Here is a 19754-nt window from a genome sequence, read left to right on the forward strand (position 1 = left end):
AACAACAACCTATATTGTTCAGTGGTTAGGCCAAACCCATCAATCAGAGCACTCTTCAGGACAGAGTAGTTGTTAGCATCCCCATTACTAACTGGGAGGAGCATATCTCTACCTTTTTCAGAAAAGGGGAACCATAAGATTGCTGCCCACTGACTTTGCGGTACCTGCTGTACTTTGCAGGCCCTCACCAAAGCAGTTATCCATTTGTGGATGTCATCCCCTTCTTTGTAGGGGGGCACAATCATGCTTAGGAGTCTATTTTCATAGGACCTATCTTTATCCTTAGGGATATTGCTGCCACCAGTGGGTTCTAACCCACTCTCTCTATGCTCTCTAGCACGAGCAAGCTTCTCTTTGGCCAAGGCAACTTCTAGTTCTTGCCTCTCAATCCTCAGAGCAGCCTCTCTCATTTTGGCCTCATGTTCCCTTCTCTGAGGGGAGGTCATCCCTCTCTGAGCAGGGCCATGAGAGCCATTTGAAGCATGAGATTGGAGAGAGTCCCTGGAGTGGGATCTTCCTCTTCTCTGCCTCTGGTTAAGCCCACTTGGGGGTCTGTATGAGGGCTGCCCATACTGACTCCCATGCATGTTTAAGTTAGCCTGGCTAAGTCTTCTGACTGGGACCAGGCTATTTCCCTCAGGATCAGACTCATCCTCTTCCACCCCCTCTTCTTCCTCATCTGCTACTGGAGTATTAGTATTATCAACTGAGGAGGGAAAGACTTCATCTGCACTACCTGTATCACCTATCTTAGGTGGCTGTTGAGCATCATACTCTTCTAAGAGCTCAACCAGGAACTTGAGGGTAGGGTTTGACCTCTGTTTTAGCCTTCTAGAAGTACACAATTGTCTCAATTCTTGGAACGCTAAGGTTTCATATCTTGAAGCAGTCCCCAAGGGATCTACTTCTACAGGCAGAGAACCACTGGGGTTCACTGTCTGAGACATGGTTTCTAGTGAGGTGGGGTGTTGCACCTACCTACACTATTTGTTTTCCTACAGAACCTTTCTAGGAGTTGTAGTCAGGATGTGCTAGGCCCAGGCTCTACAACAGCTAAGTTCAGTAGAACTTAAGTATACTAAGACTTGTTTTTATATGTACCTATAGGTACCTATGTGATCTTTCAAATGATATCTCAAGATTACAAGTGGTAAAACAACAGCAAGCTCTAATCTCAACACTGCCACCAATGTGAGAAGTTGGCCTGGTATATGATGTTCACTATTCTTGTGAACACCTTGCACCAGTCCAAACAACCCTTATGGTGATGGTTGTAAGTCAACCTTATAGACCAGCTATCCTAGTGGTAGCGTGGACAGAACAGTCTTAGGCTAAAAGACTCTTGAGGGCGTGTAAAGCCAGCTGTTTTACCATATGTAACCCCTTGAATATCAAATGAAAGGACACCACACAGGATATATATAAAATATATATGTATTTATTTACTAACACACTCCTCTGAACTCTTTATGAGATCAGAGGCCAAAGCACATAACAAGTTACTTAGTCAGAATACGTTAAGTTGCACAAAATACAGTTAGACCCTAGGGGCGAAGCAAACCATATATTAAGAAAGTGGTATAAGTACCACGTCATGAGAAAAAGGAAGGCCTAGGGCCTAGGGAATCGCTGGGGCTACACTATCTGAACCTTAGTTTAGGAGTAGGAGGCCCACAGGCGGCGTGTGCAGTGTATTTACACACACGCGAGAGTCAATGTTAAGTCAATGGGAACTTAGAAGTTAGAAAAAGAAGGATTTAGGACACTTCCGGTTTAGCTAGGAGGAAACAACTAAAAACCTAGACACTTGGATAGTCAATACCCTTGGGAGCACCGAAGTACTCGCGTTACCTCACCCACAGGAAGCGGGTACATAGATGTGAAGATGTGTCGGGTTTCGCCGTTGAAGCCTATGGAGCCTTGGAGAAAGATGCTGCAGGCGACCAGGAGGAAGATGTCCGGGTGGATCCAAGGGTGGATCGAAGATGAAGAGGACCTGAAAGCAGACGGGACATAGTCTGGGTCACTAGCCAGTGACCGGGTAGAACCAGGAAGGAACGAGACGATGTCGAGGAGCAATCAGGTGCTGTCGTGAAGCTTGTCTCTTCTGCCACGCGGACCAGGAGGTGCCGAGGACGACCAGGTGCTGGAGACGAGCTGTCCCACGAAGGTTCTGTAGATGGAGGGGTCGACTGCCGGATTGGAGTCAACAAGCCGTGGCAAAGGCAACCCATGCAGGATTCAAAGAAGGCTTCTGGTGCAGACCAGCAAGGTCTGAGGGGCCTCACCTTTGCAGGGAGGCAAGGGCCAGTCTGGAGCAACCAGACCAGCGAGTTGGTTCAAAAGGATGGTCGTCACAGAGGCTACTAGCCAACGGGCCAGCAACCGGACAACGCGTCGAGCAGAACACAAGCAGAAGGGCCCCACGCAGAACTCGTGGAGTGTGGAGGGCTGATCTTCGGTGCAGGTGGAGCTCGGATTCGGGGCTTCTCAATCCCCAGTGCACAGCTTCGAGGATACCTCAGGAGCTGCACAGTTAGCAAGTGCAGGCTTTTCAAGATGTCCGGTCCCACGTGTCTCGTCGCCTCCACGGATCTCAGCTATGCTGCAGACGTGAAGAGAGGGTCAGAGAGGTCTGGAAGTCTGGGTATTGTCAGGCTCTGTGCTCGGGTCCCGGCGGGAGCGTCCACAAAGCAAGCCGTTGATTTGCTGGATGGTGCCTGGTTGCCCAGGGTGGTCACTCCTTGGCCACAAGGGAGATTCTTCAGTCTTCAGCAGAACGTCGAAGGTCCAGAGTTTTGTGTCAAGTTTCAATTCAGGATCTAATCTAAAGTCTCAGGACTCAGCTCCTACCTTTATACAACTAAAAGGGGCTGGATTACTTTCTAGGTCCCTCCTATGGGTGGGACCAGGAAGGGGGGTGGTTACACCCCCTTTCCTTTGTCCAGTTTCGCACCAGAGCTGGGGCTGGAGTGCCCCAGCAACCGGTTTGAACTGGGATATGCATGGAGCACCTAGTATGCCCCAGGCAGTGTCTCAATCTATTCAGCCCTCCCTGTCCCAATACACAAAGTCCTGTCTGGGGTGGTGCTCGCACCTTCCCAGGCAGGAAACCTATTGTCCAAACCTCCGTGACTGGAAGGACTCCCAGCAGCAGGAGGTCAGACTTGTGTCTGTGGCTTGGAGCTGTTGGGAATGACTAACGATGTTGACCTTCCGCGACCACTCCTCACTTTCTTAGTTCTGGCACTGGTGGTAGCGAAAAAGGGACATTGCAAAATACTGGGGAACACCGGTGCCACCGGACATAGAGGAATGGAGGAGAGGGATAGACCTCTACATGGCAGCCGAAAGAGTGACGTAGAGGGCAAGGGGATGTCCTAAGAAATTCCGCAGAGTCTGGGCAAAATGGCGACACTACCACGGGCTAGACGGGGGGCTGTGAGGGAGGGAAGCATGAGCCGGGTCTACCTCATCGTTCGGGGGCGGGAGACAGGAAGGGGACTGGGTTGATCCAAGCTCTTCACAAGGGGTGCCAGTGGCACTGAATATGCGAGGCTCCAGAAGGTGATGGATCTTTGGACTTTGAGGTGGGTGGGGACTGGTAAAGAACTGTAGCTGCTGCCGCTTATGACTTTATTGTTGAGTGTTGAAACATGCTAATGTATATATTCTTGGGAAACAAAGTTAAGGGAAAAAGTGATGATCACTTCCACATTGATTGTAAGGTTCGGTTTGCTGGTGATGCTCCCATGCAGCAGTAGTCGGAGGATAGATCTGGATGTTGCCACCCGGCCCCCAGGATGTGGGCTGAATGGCTGTGTGAGATGCTGCATGGTTATGGACATTTGGCTATTTGTTCCCTCGTAAGAGGCACTGGACAGAGTAACTTACTTCCATCACAATAAAAATATTTTTTTTTAAAAGACTTGTGTCTGTGGCAGCAGCGTCCATTTTGTGATGCTGGGGCTCTGGTTAACTGCTGCCGGACGAAAACTCCGCAGCAGGGGAGGCCTGGACAATAGGTTTCCTGTCCAGGGAGGTGCCAGCAACTCCCCAGACACCCAGACAGGCTTTAGTGTATTGGGGCAGGGTGGGTTGCATTCAGTGAATGCTTTTGAGACACTGCCTGGGGCGCACAAGGTGCTCCATGCATTTCCCAGTTCAAACCGGTTGCTGGGGCACTCAGCCCCAGCTCTGGCATGAAACTGGACAATGGGGAAGGGGTGTAACCACTCCCTCCCCAGGTCCTCCAATAGGTGGGACCCTAGAGTTAATCCATCCCCTAAACTTAGTACAAGTATAGGAACCCAGTCCCTAGGACCTTAGATTACCCTGGACGAAACTCTGAAGAAGAAATCCTGGACCTTCGACATTCCATATCGACTGGAAGACGGAAGAAATCTCCCTTGGGGTCAAGGAGTGACCCCCCTGTTCAAACAGGCACCTAAGAGCATCTTGTCGGTCTGCATTTTTGAGGCTCCTGTCGGATCCCGAAGAATCTGTGACACAGGACACAGACTACCAGACTTCTCTTAGGCCGACACGAGATCCCAGCAAAACTGAGACCCGCAGCCGTCACAAGACGTGGGACCGGAACTCTTGGACATCCTGCAATTTTGCAAATGCACCTACTTCCCAAAGTTGTGCATTGGGCTATTTGTTGCCCTTGCCCAAGCACCTTTTGCACCGAAGCTGAGATGCCTGCACTCCACGAGTGTTCCGTGAGTACCCTTTCTTCACCACAGCTTGAGGCTCCTTCGCGATCTCTAGTCCGTTGGCTAGTGGGTTCCCAAGAAGGACAATACTTTGTTTCTTGAGCTTTCCTGGTTGCTCCAGATGTGCTCTGACGCCCCTCCGAAGGGTGAGTCCCTCAGACCTTGCTGGTCTGCACCGAAGCCAATCTTGTCATCTTGCGTGGGTTGCTGTTGCCAAGGCTTGCTGGGTCCAATCCAGATACTGATGATGCAGCACTGGACATCCTTCGTGGGACAGCTCGAATCCAGCTCCTGGTCGTCATCGACGACTCCTGGTCCTTGTGGCTGAAGAATCAAGCTTCACCTACTTCACCTTCAAGCACCCGACATCGGCTGGCATCTTCCTGTCGCCATCCTGGTCACTGGCTAGTGACCCAGACTCTGTCCCCTCTGCTTTCAGATTATTCAGCTCTCCGATCCACCCTTGGATCCACCTGGACACTTTTTCTCTGGTCGCCTGCAGCTCTCCATTGGAATAGACGACAAAACCCGACACCAAAAGACACCTATGCACCCGGCTTCCCTGGGTGAGGTAACACGAGTACTCCGGTGCTCCCGTGGGTCTTGACTCTAGTAGTGTCTAAGTCTAAAGGGGTTCCATCGTAGTTCACTCCGAAGTGTCCTTAATCTTTAAAATTGTAACTTGCTTTTCCTCCATAGAAGTCAATGGTGATTCGCGGCTGTGTTTAGACACTGCACGCGTCCCCCGTGGGTCTCCTGCGTCCCTAAATTGGGTCGTTCCTGGTTGCCCCAGCGGTTCTACAGGCCCTAGGCCTCACTTATATCCCTCACGTGGTTCTTACCCCACTATTTTAGTATATGGTTTGTGAGGCCCCATAGAGCATAACGTATACTGTGCTATTTACTGTGTGCTATTTAAAGTTCTTGTGGTGTACTTTGGCCTCTAGCCTCATAAAGAGACTAGAGGGGTTGTGTTTAGAATAAATACATATATATTTGATACATACCTTGTGTGGTGTGCTTTCATTTGATAATTCAAGAGATTATAGACAGGTAAAATAAGCTGCTTTACATTCCTTCAAGACTTAGCCTGAAGGCTGCTCTCCACAGCAACTACTAGGATAGCTTTCTATGAAGGTCGTCATAAACCTACCATCAATAAGGGTCGTTTGGACTGGTGCAAGGTGCCCACTGAATAGTGGACATCATATGCCAGGCCAACTTCTCACAGTTGAGCTAACTCGCGCGCCCGCAATGCACTGCTGATGACGTCACATATTACATCACTGATGACATGGTCAGTGACATCACTGATGACATCTCAAATGACATAACTGATGACATCATCCAGTGAATGTGTGTTTCTGTAAAGTTTAAATATTTTTTATATATATCTATGCCAAAGAATGAGTGGATTTACAAGTACCTGAATGGATTATTTAATAGGTGCGTGACTGACTGTATAAGTGAGTAATTGAACGTGTTTTACTGAATGCATGGGTTAGGACTAAACTGTGTGAAAGTCTGTATTAGTCTCAGTTGGTGTCTAAGCGGCTGCATGGGTTAGTGAGTAGCTACATGAGTGTCTATATGGGTTATTGATTTGTTGTCCGAGTATCTGTATGGGTGCCTGAGTGTCTGTGTGGGTGGGTGGGTGGGGGGGGTGTGTGTGACTGTGCTTAGATGTCGGAGTGGGTAATTCACTGGTTGTATGGATGCAAAAGTGCATCTGGGAAGGACTGTATGGGTGAGTTAGTGTGTGTATGGGTGTGTTAGTGAGTGAAGGAATGTGTCAGTGGTATATGTGTGAGTAACTACATATGTTTTATGGCAGGATATGTGAGTGTTGGACTATATAAATGACTATTCGTGAGAGTAAGTTATTTGAAGAGTGGGTGTACAAATGAGTGTCTACTTGTATCATTGATTGTATAAGACAGTAAGTATTTGTTAGTATCTGCATAAATAAGTGATGTGGAGTGTGTATAAATAACTGAGTTGGTGTGTATACCTGTATACATGAGTAAATGGGTATGTGATTCATTCTTTGCATGACTCACTAGGTGTGTGAGTAACTATGGATGAGTGGCAGAGTGTGACTATGTATAGGTGTATGAGTGCATATTATAGTACTGTATTGATGAATAACTGCATGTATAAGTGACTGGATGTATGTATAGACCTAGGAAATAGTCGGTGGTATGTAGTATCAGGCATTGTTGCGTGTATGGTTTTAAAAATAGTAGTTTATTTTAGAGTGGGTGTATCAAAATGTATATTAGGGCATCAGTATATGCATCAGATTATCAAGTGGATGATGTCATCAGTGATGTCACTGTCCAGGTCTTCATTGATGTAATATATAAAGTCATCAGCAGTGGATTGCGGGCGCGCGAGTTATAGTTAGCTCAACTAACTATAACAGGTGAATTTCTCTGGTTTTCTATGAGTCAAATGTCCAACTAACTCGAACGTCCCGGACACCTATGGTTTTTTTAGTAAATTTCAAAGGTTTTTAAATGCTAATTCCTAACAATAATATCTGTAAAACCTGTTTTTTTCAGTGAATTTCGAATGTTTTTTCAAATGTTAATTTCATATTTTAATATTTATAAAAACCTATATTTTTGTAAAAATATTTTGGAACTGTTATTTTTTTTTAACTTTAAAAATTAGGTAATGTTTTATATCTTCAAAAAAATATGTATATAATTTTTTTCCCCCCAGAAAACTAGAGTCCTGTACCAGTAGTGTATCGAGCTCCATCAGCACTCTAATCCTATCCGCCATATTGCTAAACTCGTAAATGATGCGCATTTCGTATCCAACGGGTTCGTGGCACTGCGTCCCGCGTAACAACATATACATATGAGGTCGCTCCAGCTGCTACCTGTGTATGCGACGGGTACGCAGTACCAAGCCGCGCGTTAAGTCATGTACTTATGGGGTCGTGCCCGCTGCGCGTTGCGTATGCGACGAGTGCACGCTGCAAGTTTCTGTGTTACATCATAGACGTATGGTGTTGCGCCGGGTACGCCATTCCCTCATTTTTTTTTATGTCTCAAAACTATATCTAAATAACTTTAAAGTGTATATGAGAGCAAGCGATGATCTAAAATATTTTAAACATTTATATATTTCTAACTGTAATAAACTTATATTATAGTAAATATATTTTCTCAAAATCGCGCTGGGTGCGATCTCCTTGCATGCTGGGTGCACGATTTCCATGTGACCTTAAAAAAAAAGCATTTGATCAGTTCACATTGTAGCAGTTGGAGAACGCCACCCATTTTAGTCATTCTCTCTACAGCATTTGATGAGACACACCTCTTCTGCTTAGAGTGCTTTTTTGAAAACCTTTTGCTATGTACACATATCTTACACTACACACAACATGCAACCATCATCTTCATCAATATTCATGGTCTGTAAAGTAGCCTTCCACCTGTGATAGCCATGAACCTAAAAGTTACATAACGAAAGTTTTCCCCACTGCCAGAGGTAACATGGTTGCATACGCTATCCACACCACAATGTAATGTGGTACGGCCAAGGGGCAGTATCATGCATAGATAATGAACACACAGATAGATAGTGGAAGTGGGTATGGGCACGTGCGCTTAACTCTTTTTTTATTACCAGGGTCACATATCCAGTAACGTCTGTGCTGATGCGTGTGGGGTGAGTGTAAACCAGCCTTCAGGGAATGGTTGCTGCTAGATTCAACTACAACAGTAATCATTGGATCACACACAGATTCAATAATAAGAGTCAATAGTTTGTGCTGCAGTAAGGTAGGGACAGTAGATGTGAAATAATACAGAAAAAATTATATTGTAAAAGAACCACAACTTGTGGTATACTGAGACACAGGCAATAGATCTGAAATAATACACAAAAAGATTGTATCATAAAGGGTCCATCAGATCTAGTGCACTCAGATAGCCACACCAAAAGCATTCAGCATGTGCACAGCCAGCGATGATGCATGCGGGCCGTTCTAGGAGCAATGTCTGTTGCCATCAACACTGCATCAACTGCAATAGCGACTCGATCTGACTTGCGAACACTGCTGCCTGCAGTGTAGGCCAGAGAGAGCGGTCAGCAAGGGCCCACAGCCACTTACCGTACACTTGAGCTGCCCAGTTTGTAATACATGAATCAACAAAAAGCGTGTGTGCAGAGCCTGCTATAACGCGTATGCGTGGCGCGGACAGAGCGCACTGGAGCAATGTCTTTTGCCTACAGGATTGCGCCATCTACTATAACGACTCGATCTGCATTGTAAACACTGCTGTCTGCAGTGTAAATTGAAGGCAGTAGTCACACAGACATCTATGAATACTTGTTCTCACTTCCTCTTCACAAAATTCAACAACATAAAATACAGTAAACTCTGCAATAAATAAATCAAAACAATTCGAATTGCGATCTCTGCTATCCACGGTGTAGACTGTTATTCAGTGTTCTTTTCCACTACCAAGAAGAATTTCGTGATTGTACTAAAGCTATAACGCGTCTAAAAAAAAGTTCTTCAGGCAAGTATACTAAAAGGATATTGTGTATATTTCAATAGACGTAGTTACTCGACTACTGGATTCTGTAATTAAACAATCACCCTCAATCTGAATTGTGAGCCCTGCTGACCGCAGTGTAGGCCAGAGGCAGTGGTCATTAACGCCTCACTGCCACATGTCGTTGCATTCGAAAGCACGGAGTTGGCTGCACCTGATCGGAGGGAGTACACAGAAATCATCACAGACTTTAACTTCTGACATCCTCAATCATAGAATCAAGACCTCGTTTCACTGTTCGGACCTGCTGCACCGCAGTATACTCCACTGACTGCTGTCAACCAAGCACAATAATCACGTGGAGCAGTTCGCTACGGAAGACGCGAGTCTGATGCACCTCAACGGAGGGAGTTGTGTGAAAACCAAGCAGCAGTTAATATTGGACATCGTCTATTGCAGGATCAAGACACTGTTCCACTGTTGAGACCTAGAGTTGATTGTACCTGGTGGAAGGGAGTACATTCAGCTCCACTCTCAGATGCAGTTCTAACATAGTCCGTTGTGGGATCAAGACACCGTTCCACTGTTGGGACCTAGAGTTGGTTGCACCTGGTCGAAGGGAGTATCATCTCCACTCTCAGATGCAGTTCTAACATCATCCATTGTGGGATCAAGACACCGTTCCACTGTTGGTACATGTTGGACTACTGTGTTAGCAGTATACAGAGCTCTCCACAGTGCTGGGCCTCAGGCTGGGCGCTGTATTCCGGTGTCGCGGTAGCCAGCGTTGATCTCAGGAGCCTTCCGAGCTCGCAGACCTTGGCCAAGGAGCTTTTGCTTGCACGTGGTGGGCCCTCTTTCACCTACGGCGGTGTCGAAAGGTAAACTGTGTGGAATGTATGCGTCGCAGCGGCCATGACAGTTTCTGAGTACCAGCAGGCTGAGAGCATCATTCACGAAGCCACCTTCGCTCACGGCGTCAACCTAGTGGCGGTGTAAGCTGCGCAGACACCTTCGCCATTCCGGAAGAGAACCACATCCAGAGAAACGTGCCTTTTATTCATAACCCTACGCTAGCCTTGCGTACGCCGAGTTAGCCCACTACGCTAAAGATTTGGGGGGGCAAGGGTGCACGTAAGCGCTATGTTTTTGTAATCTTCCCTACTGACTGTACTATCATGGTTGCGTCTACTTCACTCAACAGACCATCTATGTATGTACGTGTACATATCTGTGCTCTGCATACTCAAGTCTGTCCGGCACATCCCCTCAACACTTTGCATTGTATACTTTTATAATCGAGAATGACTTGCCACCTTCGCACATCTGTTGCTCCCATCTCTCCCCGCATTCTGCATTGTCTGACAGAGGTGCCATGCCATGTTTGGTTTGTGTACATGGCAAGTCACGGTTCCCACAGTACATAGTGTTGTTGTGTCTGCTAGGTGTACATGTTATCATGTTGCATGTGATTATATAAGAGGTCGTTTATTCACGAGCAGTGGTTTCTCCCATTTACATATCACTGTCTTAAAGAAGATACAGAACTTTTTCTCACAGGTGAAAAGTGCGACCACAATGGCATTCATTCATTACTATGCAAGAATGTCCAAATGCACGACGCTTCTAAGCTTACAGCCCCCAATCTTGCGTGCTTTCTTAAAAGCACGCCAACTCCCACAATCAGACAAACATTCACACAGCTTTCTAACGGCGGTCATCTGCTCCTCGATAACATGCACTCCTACGGAATGTGAGCTGGCATAACGTATGTCCTTACTGTTTCAAACCGAGTAACTTCCTGTGGCAATGTCTATTCCCACCCACACAATGTAACTCCCAAACTTCAACTTGGCCTTCAATACCTACTTTGAAAACAGATTTCATTAAACTGACCAAACTGAAAGAGCTTTTGTTCAGAACAGAAGTGTCCCTCACTTCTGCAAAAGAAATTTATCGACTGCAGATAGCACAAACTTTAAGTAAAATACAGTCCCTTTTAAATACGAACCTCCCATTACACTTCGTGAATTGTTGCACAAGTTACTTACCTTCGGTAACGATATATCTGTAAGAAACAGTAGTTAGTATTAGTTTCCTTACCTTAGAATACCCCAGGGGTCAGACTGGATCTGGAAACATTTGCGTAGCAATACCCTTGCGCATCGGTAGGCGTCGTCTGCGGCTCCGTGTCCGAGGTTGGTGCCGGGATGACGTCGCCGGAGTACTTAGACGCTGCCCTCGCGCGCTGACGTCAGTTCTTATACACAGCTTTTCCGTGCCAGAAAACGCAGAGCCATGATAAACACCAACACTGGTGCCATAAAAACTGGGGCCCTGAAAGGGGATGACCTTAACCCTAGATATCGGTTCGCAGAACAGGGAGGATGGGTGGGGCGGTAAGGAATCTACTACTAACTACTTGTAAGTGTAACTTGTGCATCTGAAAGAAACAGGTTAGTATTAGATTCCTTACCTTAGAATAGATAACCCAGCAATACCAACCCCGGTGGTGGGTCTGTGAACCAATGATTGTAGGAGAGTGGGTTCTGCAATCCCATGGCCACCCCAGATTTTTGCTTTTTGCTTCACTGATTTACGACTTTCCCTGGCTGTGGGCCTGCTAATCAGACCCACAGCCTAGCTGTTCTCTCTCTAAATTGACAACCATGTACCTTAGGTGCATTTACCAATTTGTACTGGGCCACCTTCTCAGTCCCTGTACAGAATACCTTAGGTATCCAGGGCATAGGTGTACCCAGGGCCTACCAGGGGCTGAAGCATGTATTATGCCACCCCTGGCTGGCCATCTAAACAGACACAACTGGCTGCACGACAGCTGGGGCAAGGTGGTGTAATCACCCTTTGCTTTAGATATAGTTCCCTATATCTAAACCTAAAATGGACACATATATTCCTATCAGTCACTCCTATGGAAGGCCTTAACAGTCCTGAAGGCAGAGTGCTTGGAATTATGTGAGATGGTGCTCTGGCATGAGCTGAGCCCGTTTGCAGCTTGCGGAACCAAGTCCTAATAGCTGTTCCATGATAACGCTATACCATATACTCTTAAGTGCATTATAATCCTCGCGGTTAAATGCTAACTTGGGCATAGCATTATCAAAACATGTCGAGTAAGGTGTCATACGAATTGGAATACTAACCCCTCGCAAATTCTGGCGACGGGGTTAGCATTCCACCCTCCTAGAGGGACACGACATGTATGTAACTGTGAACCCCGGTTAAAGTCAGACACAGCCTCAGCTCCACAAAATGGATGCTGCCACCGAGACACAAGTCTGCCCTCCTGCTGCTGGGAGTCCTTCCAGCAACGGAGGCCTGGACAAAGGGTTTCCTGTCAGGGGCGGTGCTAGCACCATCCCAGACAGGATTTTGTGTATCCCAGGTAGGCAGGGCTGAAAGGAAGGTGACTGCAAGTGGCACCCCGGTGCTCACTGTGCATATGCTGGCTCAAACCAGTTCCAGGGGCACCCCAGCCCCTGAGCTGGGGAGAGACTGGACAAAGGAGAGGGGTGTAACCACCCCCCTCCTGGTCCCACCCATGGGCAGGACCTAGTCGCGTGCCAGCCCCTTGCCTTTGGATAAAGGTAGGAGCAGGCCCCCTTCCCAAATTAGATCATCTTGAAACTTGAACTACTTTCCACGAAAGGAACTCTTGTCATCTCTGAAGACTCTCCCTTGTGGCTAAGGAGTAGCCACCCTGCACCAGCAGGCACCATCGAAGCGCCTGCGGTTTGCTGCGCGTCCATCCTCCGGATCAAGACTGCCCAGCTCGACAAGACCCGGATTCCCTGCCATCTCTGACCTCTACCTGCATCCTCAGCCCAGCTGAGATTCGTGGGTGTGACGAGACCCGAGGGACCGGCCATCTTCAAGACCTGCACGACGCTTCACCAGCACGACCCCCGAGAGACCCTCGAGTAAGTGCACTGTGGTTTGAGAAGCCCTAACCCTAAGAAGCTCCAGCACCGAAGTCCAGCCCCCCAGCATCCACGAGGTCTGCGTGGGGCCCTTCTGCTTCTTTGCTGCTTGCCACGTTGTCCGGTCACTTGCCCATTGGCTAGTGACCCTTTTGACGACGTACGACAACGTTTTCACCGCTGGTCTAGGTCCCCTAGACTGGCCCTTGCTTCTTGTCCAACAAGAAGTGCCCTGGACCCTCCTGGTCCACTCCAGACGCCATCTTGACTCCACCGCGTGGGCTTGCCTTTGCCAAGGCTTGTTGCTCCAATCTGGGATCCAGCATCGCCGACAGCAGACACCTTCGATGGACAGCTCGCACCTCCAGCCTGGACGCCGACAACGTCTCCTGGCCCGTGTGACTGCAGAGTCCAGCGTCGCCCACTCACCTGGTCGAGGTGACTTCATCCGGTGCCGTCCTGGTGCCCACATAATCACTGGCTAGTGATTAAGAACTAAGTCCCCTCTGCTTTCAGGTCGTCTTCTTCACTGATCTAGCCTTGGATCACACCGAACTTCTTCACTGGTCGCCTGCCAGCAACTTCTTCTTTCAGGCTCCATAGACTACAACGAGGATTCCCGACGTCTTTTGAACCCTATGCAGCCGCAGCCCCTGGGCTAGGTAACCCGAGCATTTCGGTGCTCCAGCACAGGTTCACTATCCTAGTGTCTAGATCCTTTTTCGTTTTTAGTCTACCTAGTCGGATTCGTCCGGAAACAGTAACTTTAAGAACTGCTAGCATCCATAGACTTTGTCCCACATCCCGCGTAAGAGTTCCCACGCTGCACCCGGGTTCCCTAGGCCTCCTGCTCCTAACCTGAGGGTTCAGTAAGGTAGTCCTAGCGGTCCTGAAGCCTCTGGATCGTGTTACTTACCTGCTAGTATTTCGCATTCCACTTTTAGAGTATATGGTTTTTCGTGCCCCTCGGGCATTTGTGTAAATTGTGCAACTTGTAGTATTTTCGTAAGAGTTTTGTATTGTGCTTAGCTCCCTGACTCATAAAGAGTTCAGGGTAGACTTGTTATAAATAAATATCCTTTATTTTCATAACAACTTGTGTGGTGTCCTTTCACTTGGTGTTCAAGGGGTATATGTGATGGTAAAACAGCTGGCTTAACATGCCCTCTAGAGTTTAGCCTAAAGACTGCTCTTGTCCACGCTACTAGGATAGCTGGTCTAATAAGGTTGACTTACAACCAATCATCAATAAGGGTGGTTTGGAATGATACAGAGTGATCACTAGAATAGTGAGCACTACATATCAGGCCAACTTCTCACAATGATCACACCAGAAAGTCCTGGAGAACGGAACGGCCGAAAAAGCCATCTCTCCGGACTTGGCTGTCCAGGCAGTAGTGTCTTGTGAATGTGTGCAGCGAGGCCCACGTAGCTGCCTGACAGATGTCCTGCGAGGGTACTCCCCGGCCCAGGGCAGTAGTAGCCGGCGTGGCCCGTGTGGAATGGGCACAAAGCCCCACAGGAGGCTCCTTTAGAGCCAAAGAGTAACAAGCCTTGATGCACAAGACGACCCATCGAGAAATGGTCCGCTTGTGCACTGCCCGTCCCTTCTTAGCGCCCACGTAACCAACAAAGAGCTGGTCGTCCACCCGGAACTGGGGTGTGCGATCTAGATAGAAGGAGAGCGCACGTTTTGGGTCCAGGCGGTGGAGCCTCTCTTCCTCCTTCGAAGGATGGGAAGGCGGAAAGAAGGTGGGCAAGGTGAGGGACTGCCCAATGTGAAAGGTTGAGACTACCTTGGGCAGGAAAGAAGGACGAGTCCTCAGAACAACTTTGTCCGGATGGACAGAGAGGAAAGGAGGTTTTGAAGATAGAGCCTGGAGCTCACTCACTCTCCTGGCATAGGTGATGGCAACCAGGAATGCAGTTTTAAGAGTCAGAAGATGAAGAGGACAGTTATGAAGTGGCTCAAAGGGAGCGCACATCAGAAAAGTCAGAACAAGGTTCAAGTCCCACTGAGGCATCACGAAGGGAACAGGAGGGAACATGTGTGTGATGCCTTTCAAGAAACTATTTTCAACAGGGGACTTGAAAAGAGAAGGCTGATCAGGAAGCGTTAAGGAGGTTGAAACGGCCGAGAGGTAGCCCTTGATAGTGTCCAGAGCTGCTGCAACAGAAGGTCCTCCTGAAGAGGCAGACAAATTGGGGGATCGACTGACAAGCTGAGTAGCTCGGGATACCAGTATCTTCGTGCCCAGTCAGGAGCCACAAGGATGACTTGGGCCTGGTCTCGCCTGATCTTCATCAGCACTCTGGGCAGAAGTGGTATAGGCGGAAAGGGGTACAACAGATCGCTGCTCTACTCGCGTCGAAAAGCGTCTCCGAGCGAGTGCCGCCTTGGAAATTCCAACGCGCAGAACTGATGACATTGCGCGTTCTCTTCTATGGCGAATAGATCTAACCAAGGCTCTCCCCACTGCTGAAAGAGTTCAGGGGCCATTCGTGATCCATCATGCGCCGACGGCTGAGTTTGTCTGCCCTGGCGTTCAGGGAACCTGCCAGGTGTTGAACCACCAGGGTCACTCCCTGATGTTCCAGCCACTGCCAGAGGCGCAGAGCCTCCTGGCATAGGGTCCACGACCCCACCCCGCCCTGTTTGTTGCAGTACCACATGGCGGTGGTGTTGTCCGTGAACACCTGCACTACACTCCCCCGGACAGAGGGGAGGAATGCCTTCAGTGCAAGTCGGATCGCCCGCAGCTCCAGAAGGTTGCTATGGAGCTGGGACTCTGCCGGAGACCAGAGGCCTCTGATCTCCGCCTCTCCCATGTGGCCTCCCCAGCCCTGGAGGGACGCGTCCGTCACAACTACGTGCTCCGGTTGGGTTGGGAGAGGGATCTGCCGCTGACCCAATCGCGGTCCGTGAGCCACCACTGCAACTGCCCTCCGAGATCAAGACATGGTCGGACAAGTTGCCCTGATGCTGGGCCCACAAACGTCAGGCCCCACTGCAGAGCCTCCATCCGCCACCTGGCGTGATGCACCAGAAGGATGCAGGAGGCCATCAGCCCCAGAAGCTGGAGCGTCAACCTGACCGAGACCCGGGATAAAGGCTGAAAGTTCAGAATCAGAGCCTGAATATCCCGAACCCGCTGTTCGGGAGGATAAACCCGAAACTGCGCGAGTCTAGAACCGCTCCGATGAAGAGGAGCTTCTGAAAGGGACACAGGTGCGACTTCGGAACATTGATGGAGAACACCAGCAGGTGCAGGAGGTCGGCCTTAGTCTTGAGGTGGCTGACGACTGTCTGGGACGAGCCCGCCTTCAACAACCAGTTGTCGAGGTAGGGGAAAACTGAAACCCCTAACCTGCGCAGATGAACTGCGACCACCGCCATCACTTTCGTGAACACCCGTTGGGCGCTGGTAAGGCCGAAGGGGAGCATATAAACTGAAAGTGCTCGTGGCCTACCGTGAACCGCAGGTAGCGCATGTGGGCCGGCAGGACGGGGATGTGGAAATAAGCGTCCTGCAAGTCCAACGCTACCATCCAGTTAACCGGGTCCAGGGCAGCTAAGACCTGAGCCAGTGTCAGCATCTTGAACCTCTCCTTCCGGAGGAAGTCGTTGACGTTCCGCAGGTCCAAGATAGGGCGTAGGCCCCCTTTGCCCTTCTTGGGAACCATAAAGTAGTGGGAGTAACAATCACACCCTACTTCTGGCACAGGAACGCGCTCGATGGCCCCCTTGGCCAAGAGGGCCACAACTTCCTCTCGCAGAAGATTCAAGTGATCCCCCGACACGCGGTGGTACTGCGGTGGCATGGCTGGAGGGGTCGCCTCAAAGGGGAGGGAATAGCCCCTCCGGACGATTTGCAGCACCCACCTGTCCGATGTGATGTCGCGCCAGTGGAGGAGGTGATGGCAAACCTTGCCCCCCACTGGCGTCTTGTGGGCCTGAAAGCTCGGACTAGGAGGGCTTTGAGGCCGATGCTGCGGGGGTGGATGTGGAATGGCCCCGCTGTTGTCCCCGGGCACCGCCACGGCGGTTACCACGTCCGCCACCACGCTGGATGTTAGACTGCGGCCCGTGACTGGCAGGACGTGTGGGGGCGCCCCTTACTTGGCCACGAAAGGGGCGAAAGGCAGGAGATTGCTGGCGCGGGGCAGACAGGCCCAAGGACTTGGCCGTAGCCCTGGAGTCCTTAAAGCGCTCAAGCGCACTGTCTGCCTTGTCGCCAAAGAGCAGACGGCCATCAAACGGCATGTCCATAAGGGTGTTTTGGACATCAGCCGAAAAGTTGGCGGACCTCAGCCAAGGGTGGCCACCGTCGTTGCCATCGCTCTACTTAGCGAGTCCGTGGTATCCAGTCCACATCTGATGGAGTACGGTGCCGCATCTCGACCCTCCGCAAGGGCTTGGGCGAGTTTAGTCCGGGCCTCCTCCGGACATTGTTGCAGCACGTTCGCGACCATGTCCCAAAGAGAGTGGGTAGAATGGCCCAAGAGGCACGCAGTGTTAACTGACCGCAACCCCAAACTCAGGGAGGAGAACATCTTCTTGCCTTATTGTTCGTACCTCTTGGATTCCCGATCGGGGGGAGCCGTCGGGAATGCGGTCTATGAGTTAGAGGCCTGTATGACCAGGCTCTCAAGGGTGGGGGGGTGGACAGGAAGCAAGGGTCGCCCGGAGCCAGGCGGTAGCATCTGGCCACGTTCCTATCTACAGGAGGACCTGTAGCGGGCCTGGACCAGGTGCCCAGAAGAACGTCAGACAAGGCCTCATTAAACGGCAACAGAGGCTCCGAAGAGCTTGCTTGCGATTTAAGGACCTCAGTGAGGAGGTTAGTACTCACGTCCGCGAAGGGGGGCTCAAGGGATAGGGCCTTGGCCGCCCGCGTCAACACCACACTATAGGCTGCCCCCTCCTCTGTAGCCACTGTAGGAGGGGAGACAAAGCCAGTGTCTGGCGAGGTGCCCAGACCACAGGCGTCCCCTAGCTCACCTGCCCAGTCCTGATAAGGTTGGCACTCATGTGCCAGAGGGTCCTCAGACCCCTCCCAATCCGGCTCGCCACCCATCTCCTGGTATTCAGGGTCAAAAGATGGGACCGGATCATAGAAGTAAAAATTTCCCATCGGCGTCTAGCAACGCCGCTCCGACGTCGGAACCGGACCGAGGGGGGGACTGGGGATGGCATTGACCGTGGTCGGCGCCGGGGGCGACACCCTAGGAGCCGAGCACGGATCTGGAGCAGTCCTGCGGCGTAGGGACTTAAGTCGCCGCCGGGGCCGAAGCTCCCAGTCGGGCACAGCGGAACCCGACGGAGGAGTGAGCGATCTCATGGCCGAGAGGAAGGTGTCAATCTCCTGCGGCGTCGCGTTCTGCCCAGGGACCGGCGGGTATGGAGCAGGCCGCGACGCCTGCGGCTACGACGGAGCCTCGTGGGTGGTGTCATCCGAACCCCAGGCTGCGTCACGCGAGCGTCGGGGGGAGTCGGAAGAGCGATGTCGCCTCGTCGACTTCTTGTGCCTCTTACCTGAAGACTTGGAGCTCGAGGAGTGGTGTCGATCCTCCGAACCGTGATGACTCCAGCCCCGTGACCGGTCCCTCGACCTCCTTCCGGACCGGGCCTCGAACGGCGCGGGGCCGACTGCCGGAGCTCGAGGCGCTTGCGGGACCGCTCCCGCCTAGCCTTCGACGTCAACGCCCGGCAGTCGGGGCACGACTTTTCATCGTGGTCGGGCCCCAGGCAATGAAGACACCGGCGATGGGGGTCGGTAACCGACATCAGTCGATAGCAGTCGACGCAGGGTTTAAACCCGGTGTAGGAGAGTAGGGTCTGCTATCCTATGGTCACCCCAAATTTTTGCTTTTTGCTTCACTGGTTTTGGACTACTGAGGCTGTGGGCCTGCTAATCAGACCCCGAGCCTGCTGTTCTCTCACTAAATTAATGATACATGTGCTATAGGCACATACCACAATTGGAACTGGACTCCTTGTCAGCCCCTGTACCATGCACTATAGGTGCCCAGGGCATAGGAGCCACCAAGGCCTACCAGGGGCTGCAGCATATCTTTTGCCAACCCTGGCTGGTTCTTAAATTGAAACAACCGGCTGATCACTCAGCTGGGGTAAGGTGGTGTAATCACCCCTTGCTTAGATATAGTATACCTATATCTAAACCTATATCTGGACACATATAAGCCTGTGAGCCACTCCTATGGAAGGCCTCATCAATCCTGGAGGCAGAGTGCGTGGTTTAATGTGAGATGGAGCTCTAGCATGAGCTGAGCCTGTCTGCAGCCGTCGGGAACAACTCCCTAAGCTGTTTCAGGATAATGCCATACCATATACTCTTAATGCTACGTATTTCTGACTGGATGGCTCATAGCCAACTTAAGTTGAATCCGTCCAAAACGGAACTCGTCCTGGTGGGCGGCTCCACCAACCCCTGGAATGATAATTTTTGGCCATCTTCCCTTGGCGCCCCTCCTCGTCCAGTCAGTACTGTGAAAAGTCTAGGAGTGATCATCTCGGAGGATCTATCTATGAAACCTCAGATCTCTGCAGTCACATC

The sequence above is a fragment of the Lissotriton helveticus genome, chromosome 10 (assembly GCF_964261635.1).
Source record: "Lissotriton helveticus chromosome 10, aLisHel1.1, whole genome shotgun sequence".
NCBI classification, from domain to species: Eukaryota; Metazoa; Chordata; class Amphibia; order Caudata; family Salamandridae; genus Lissotriton; species Lissotriton helveticus.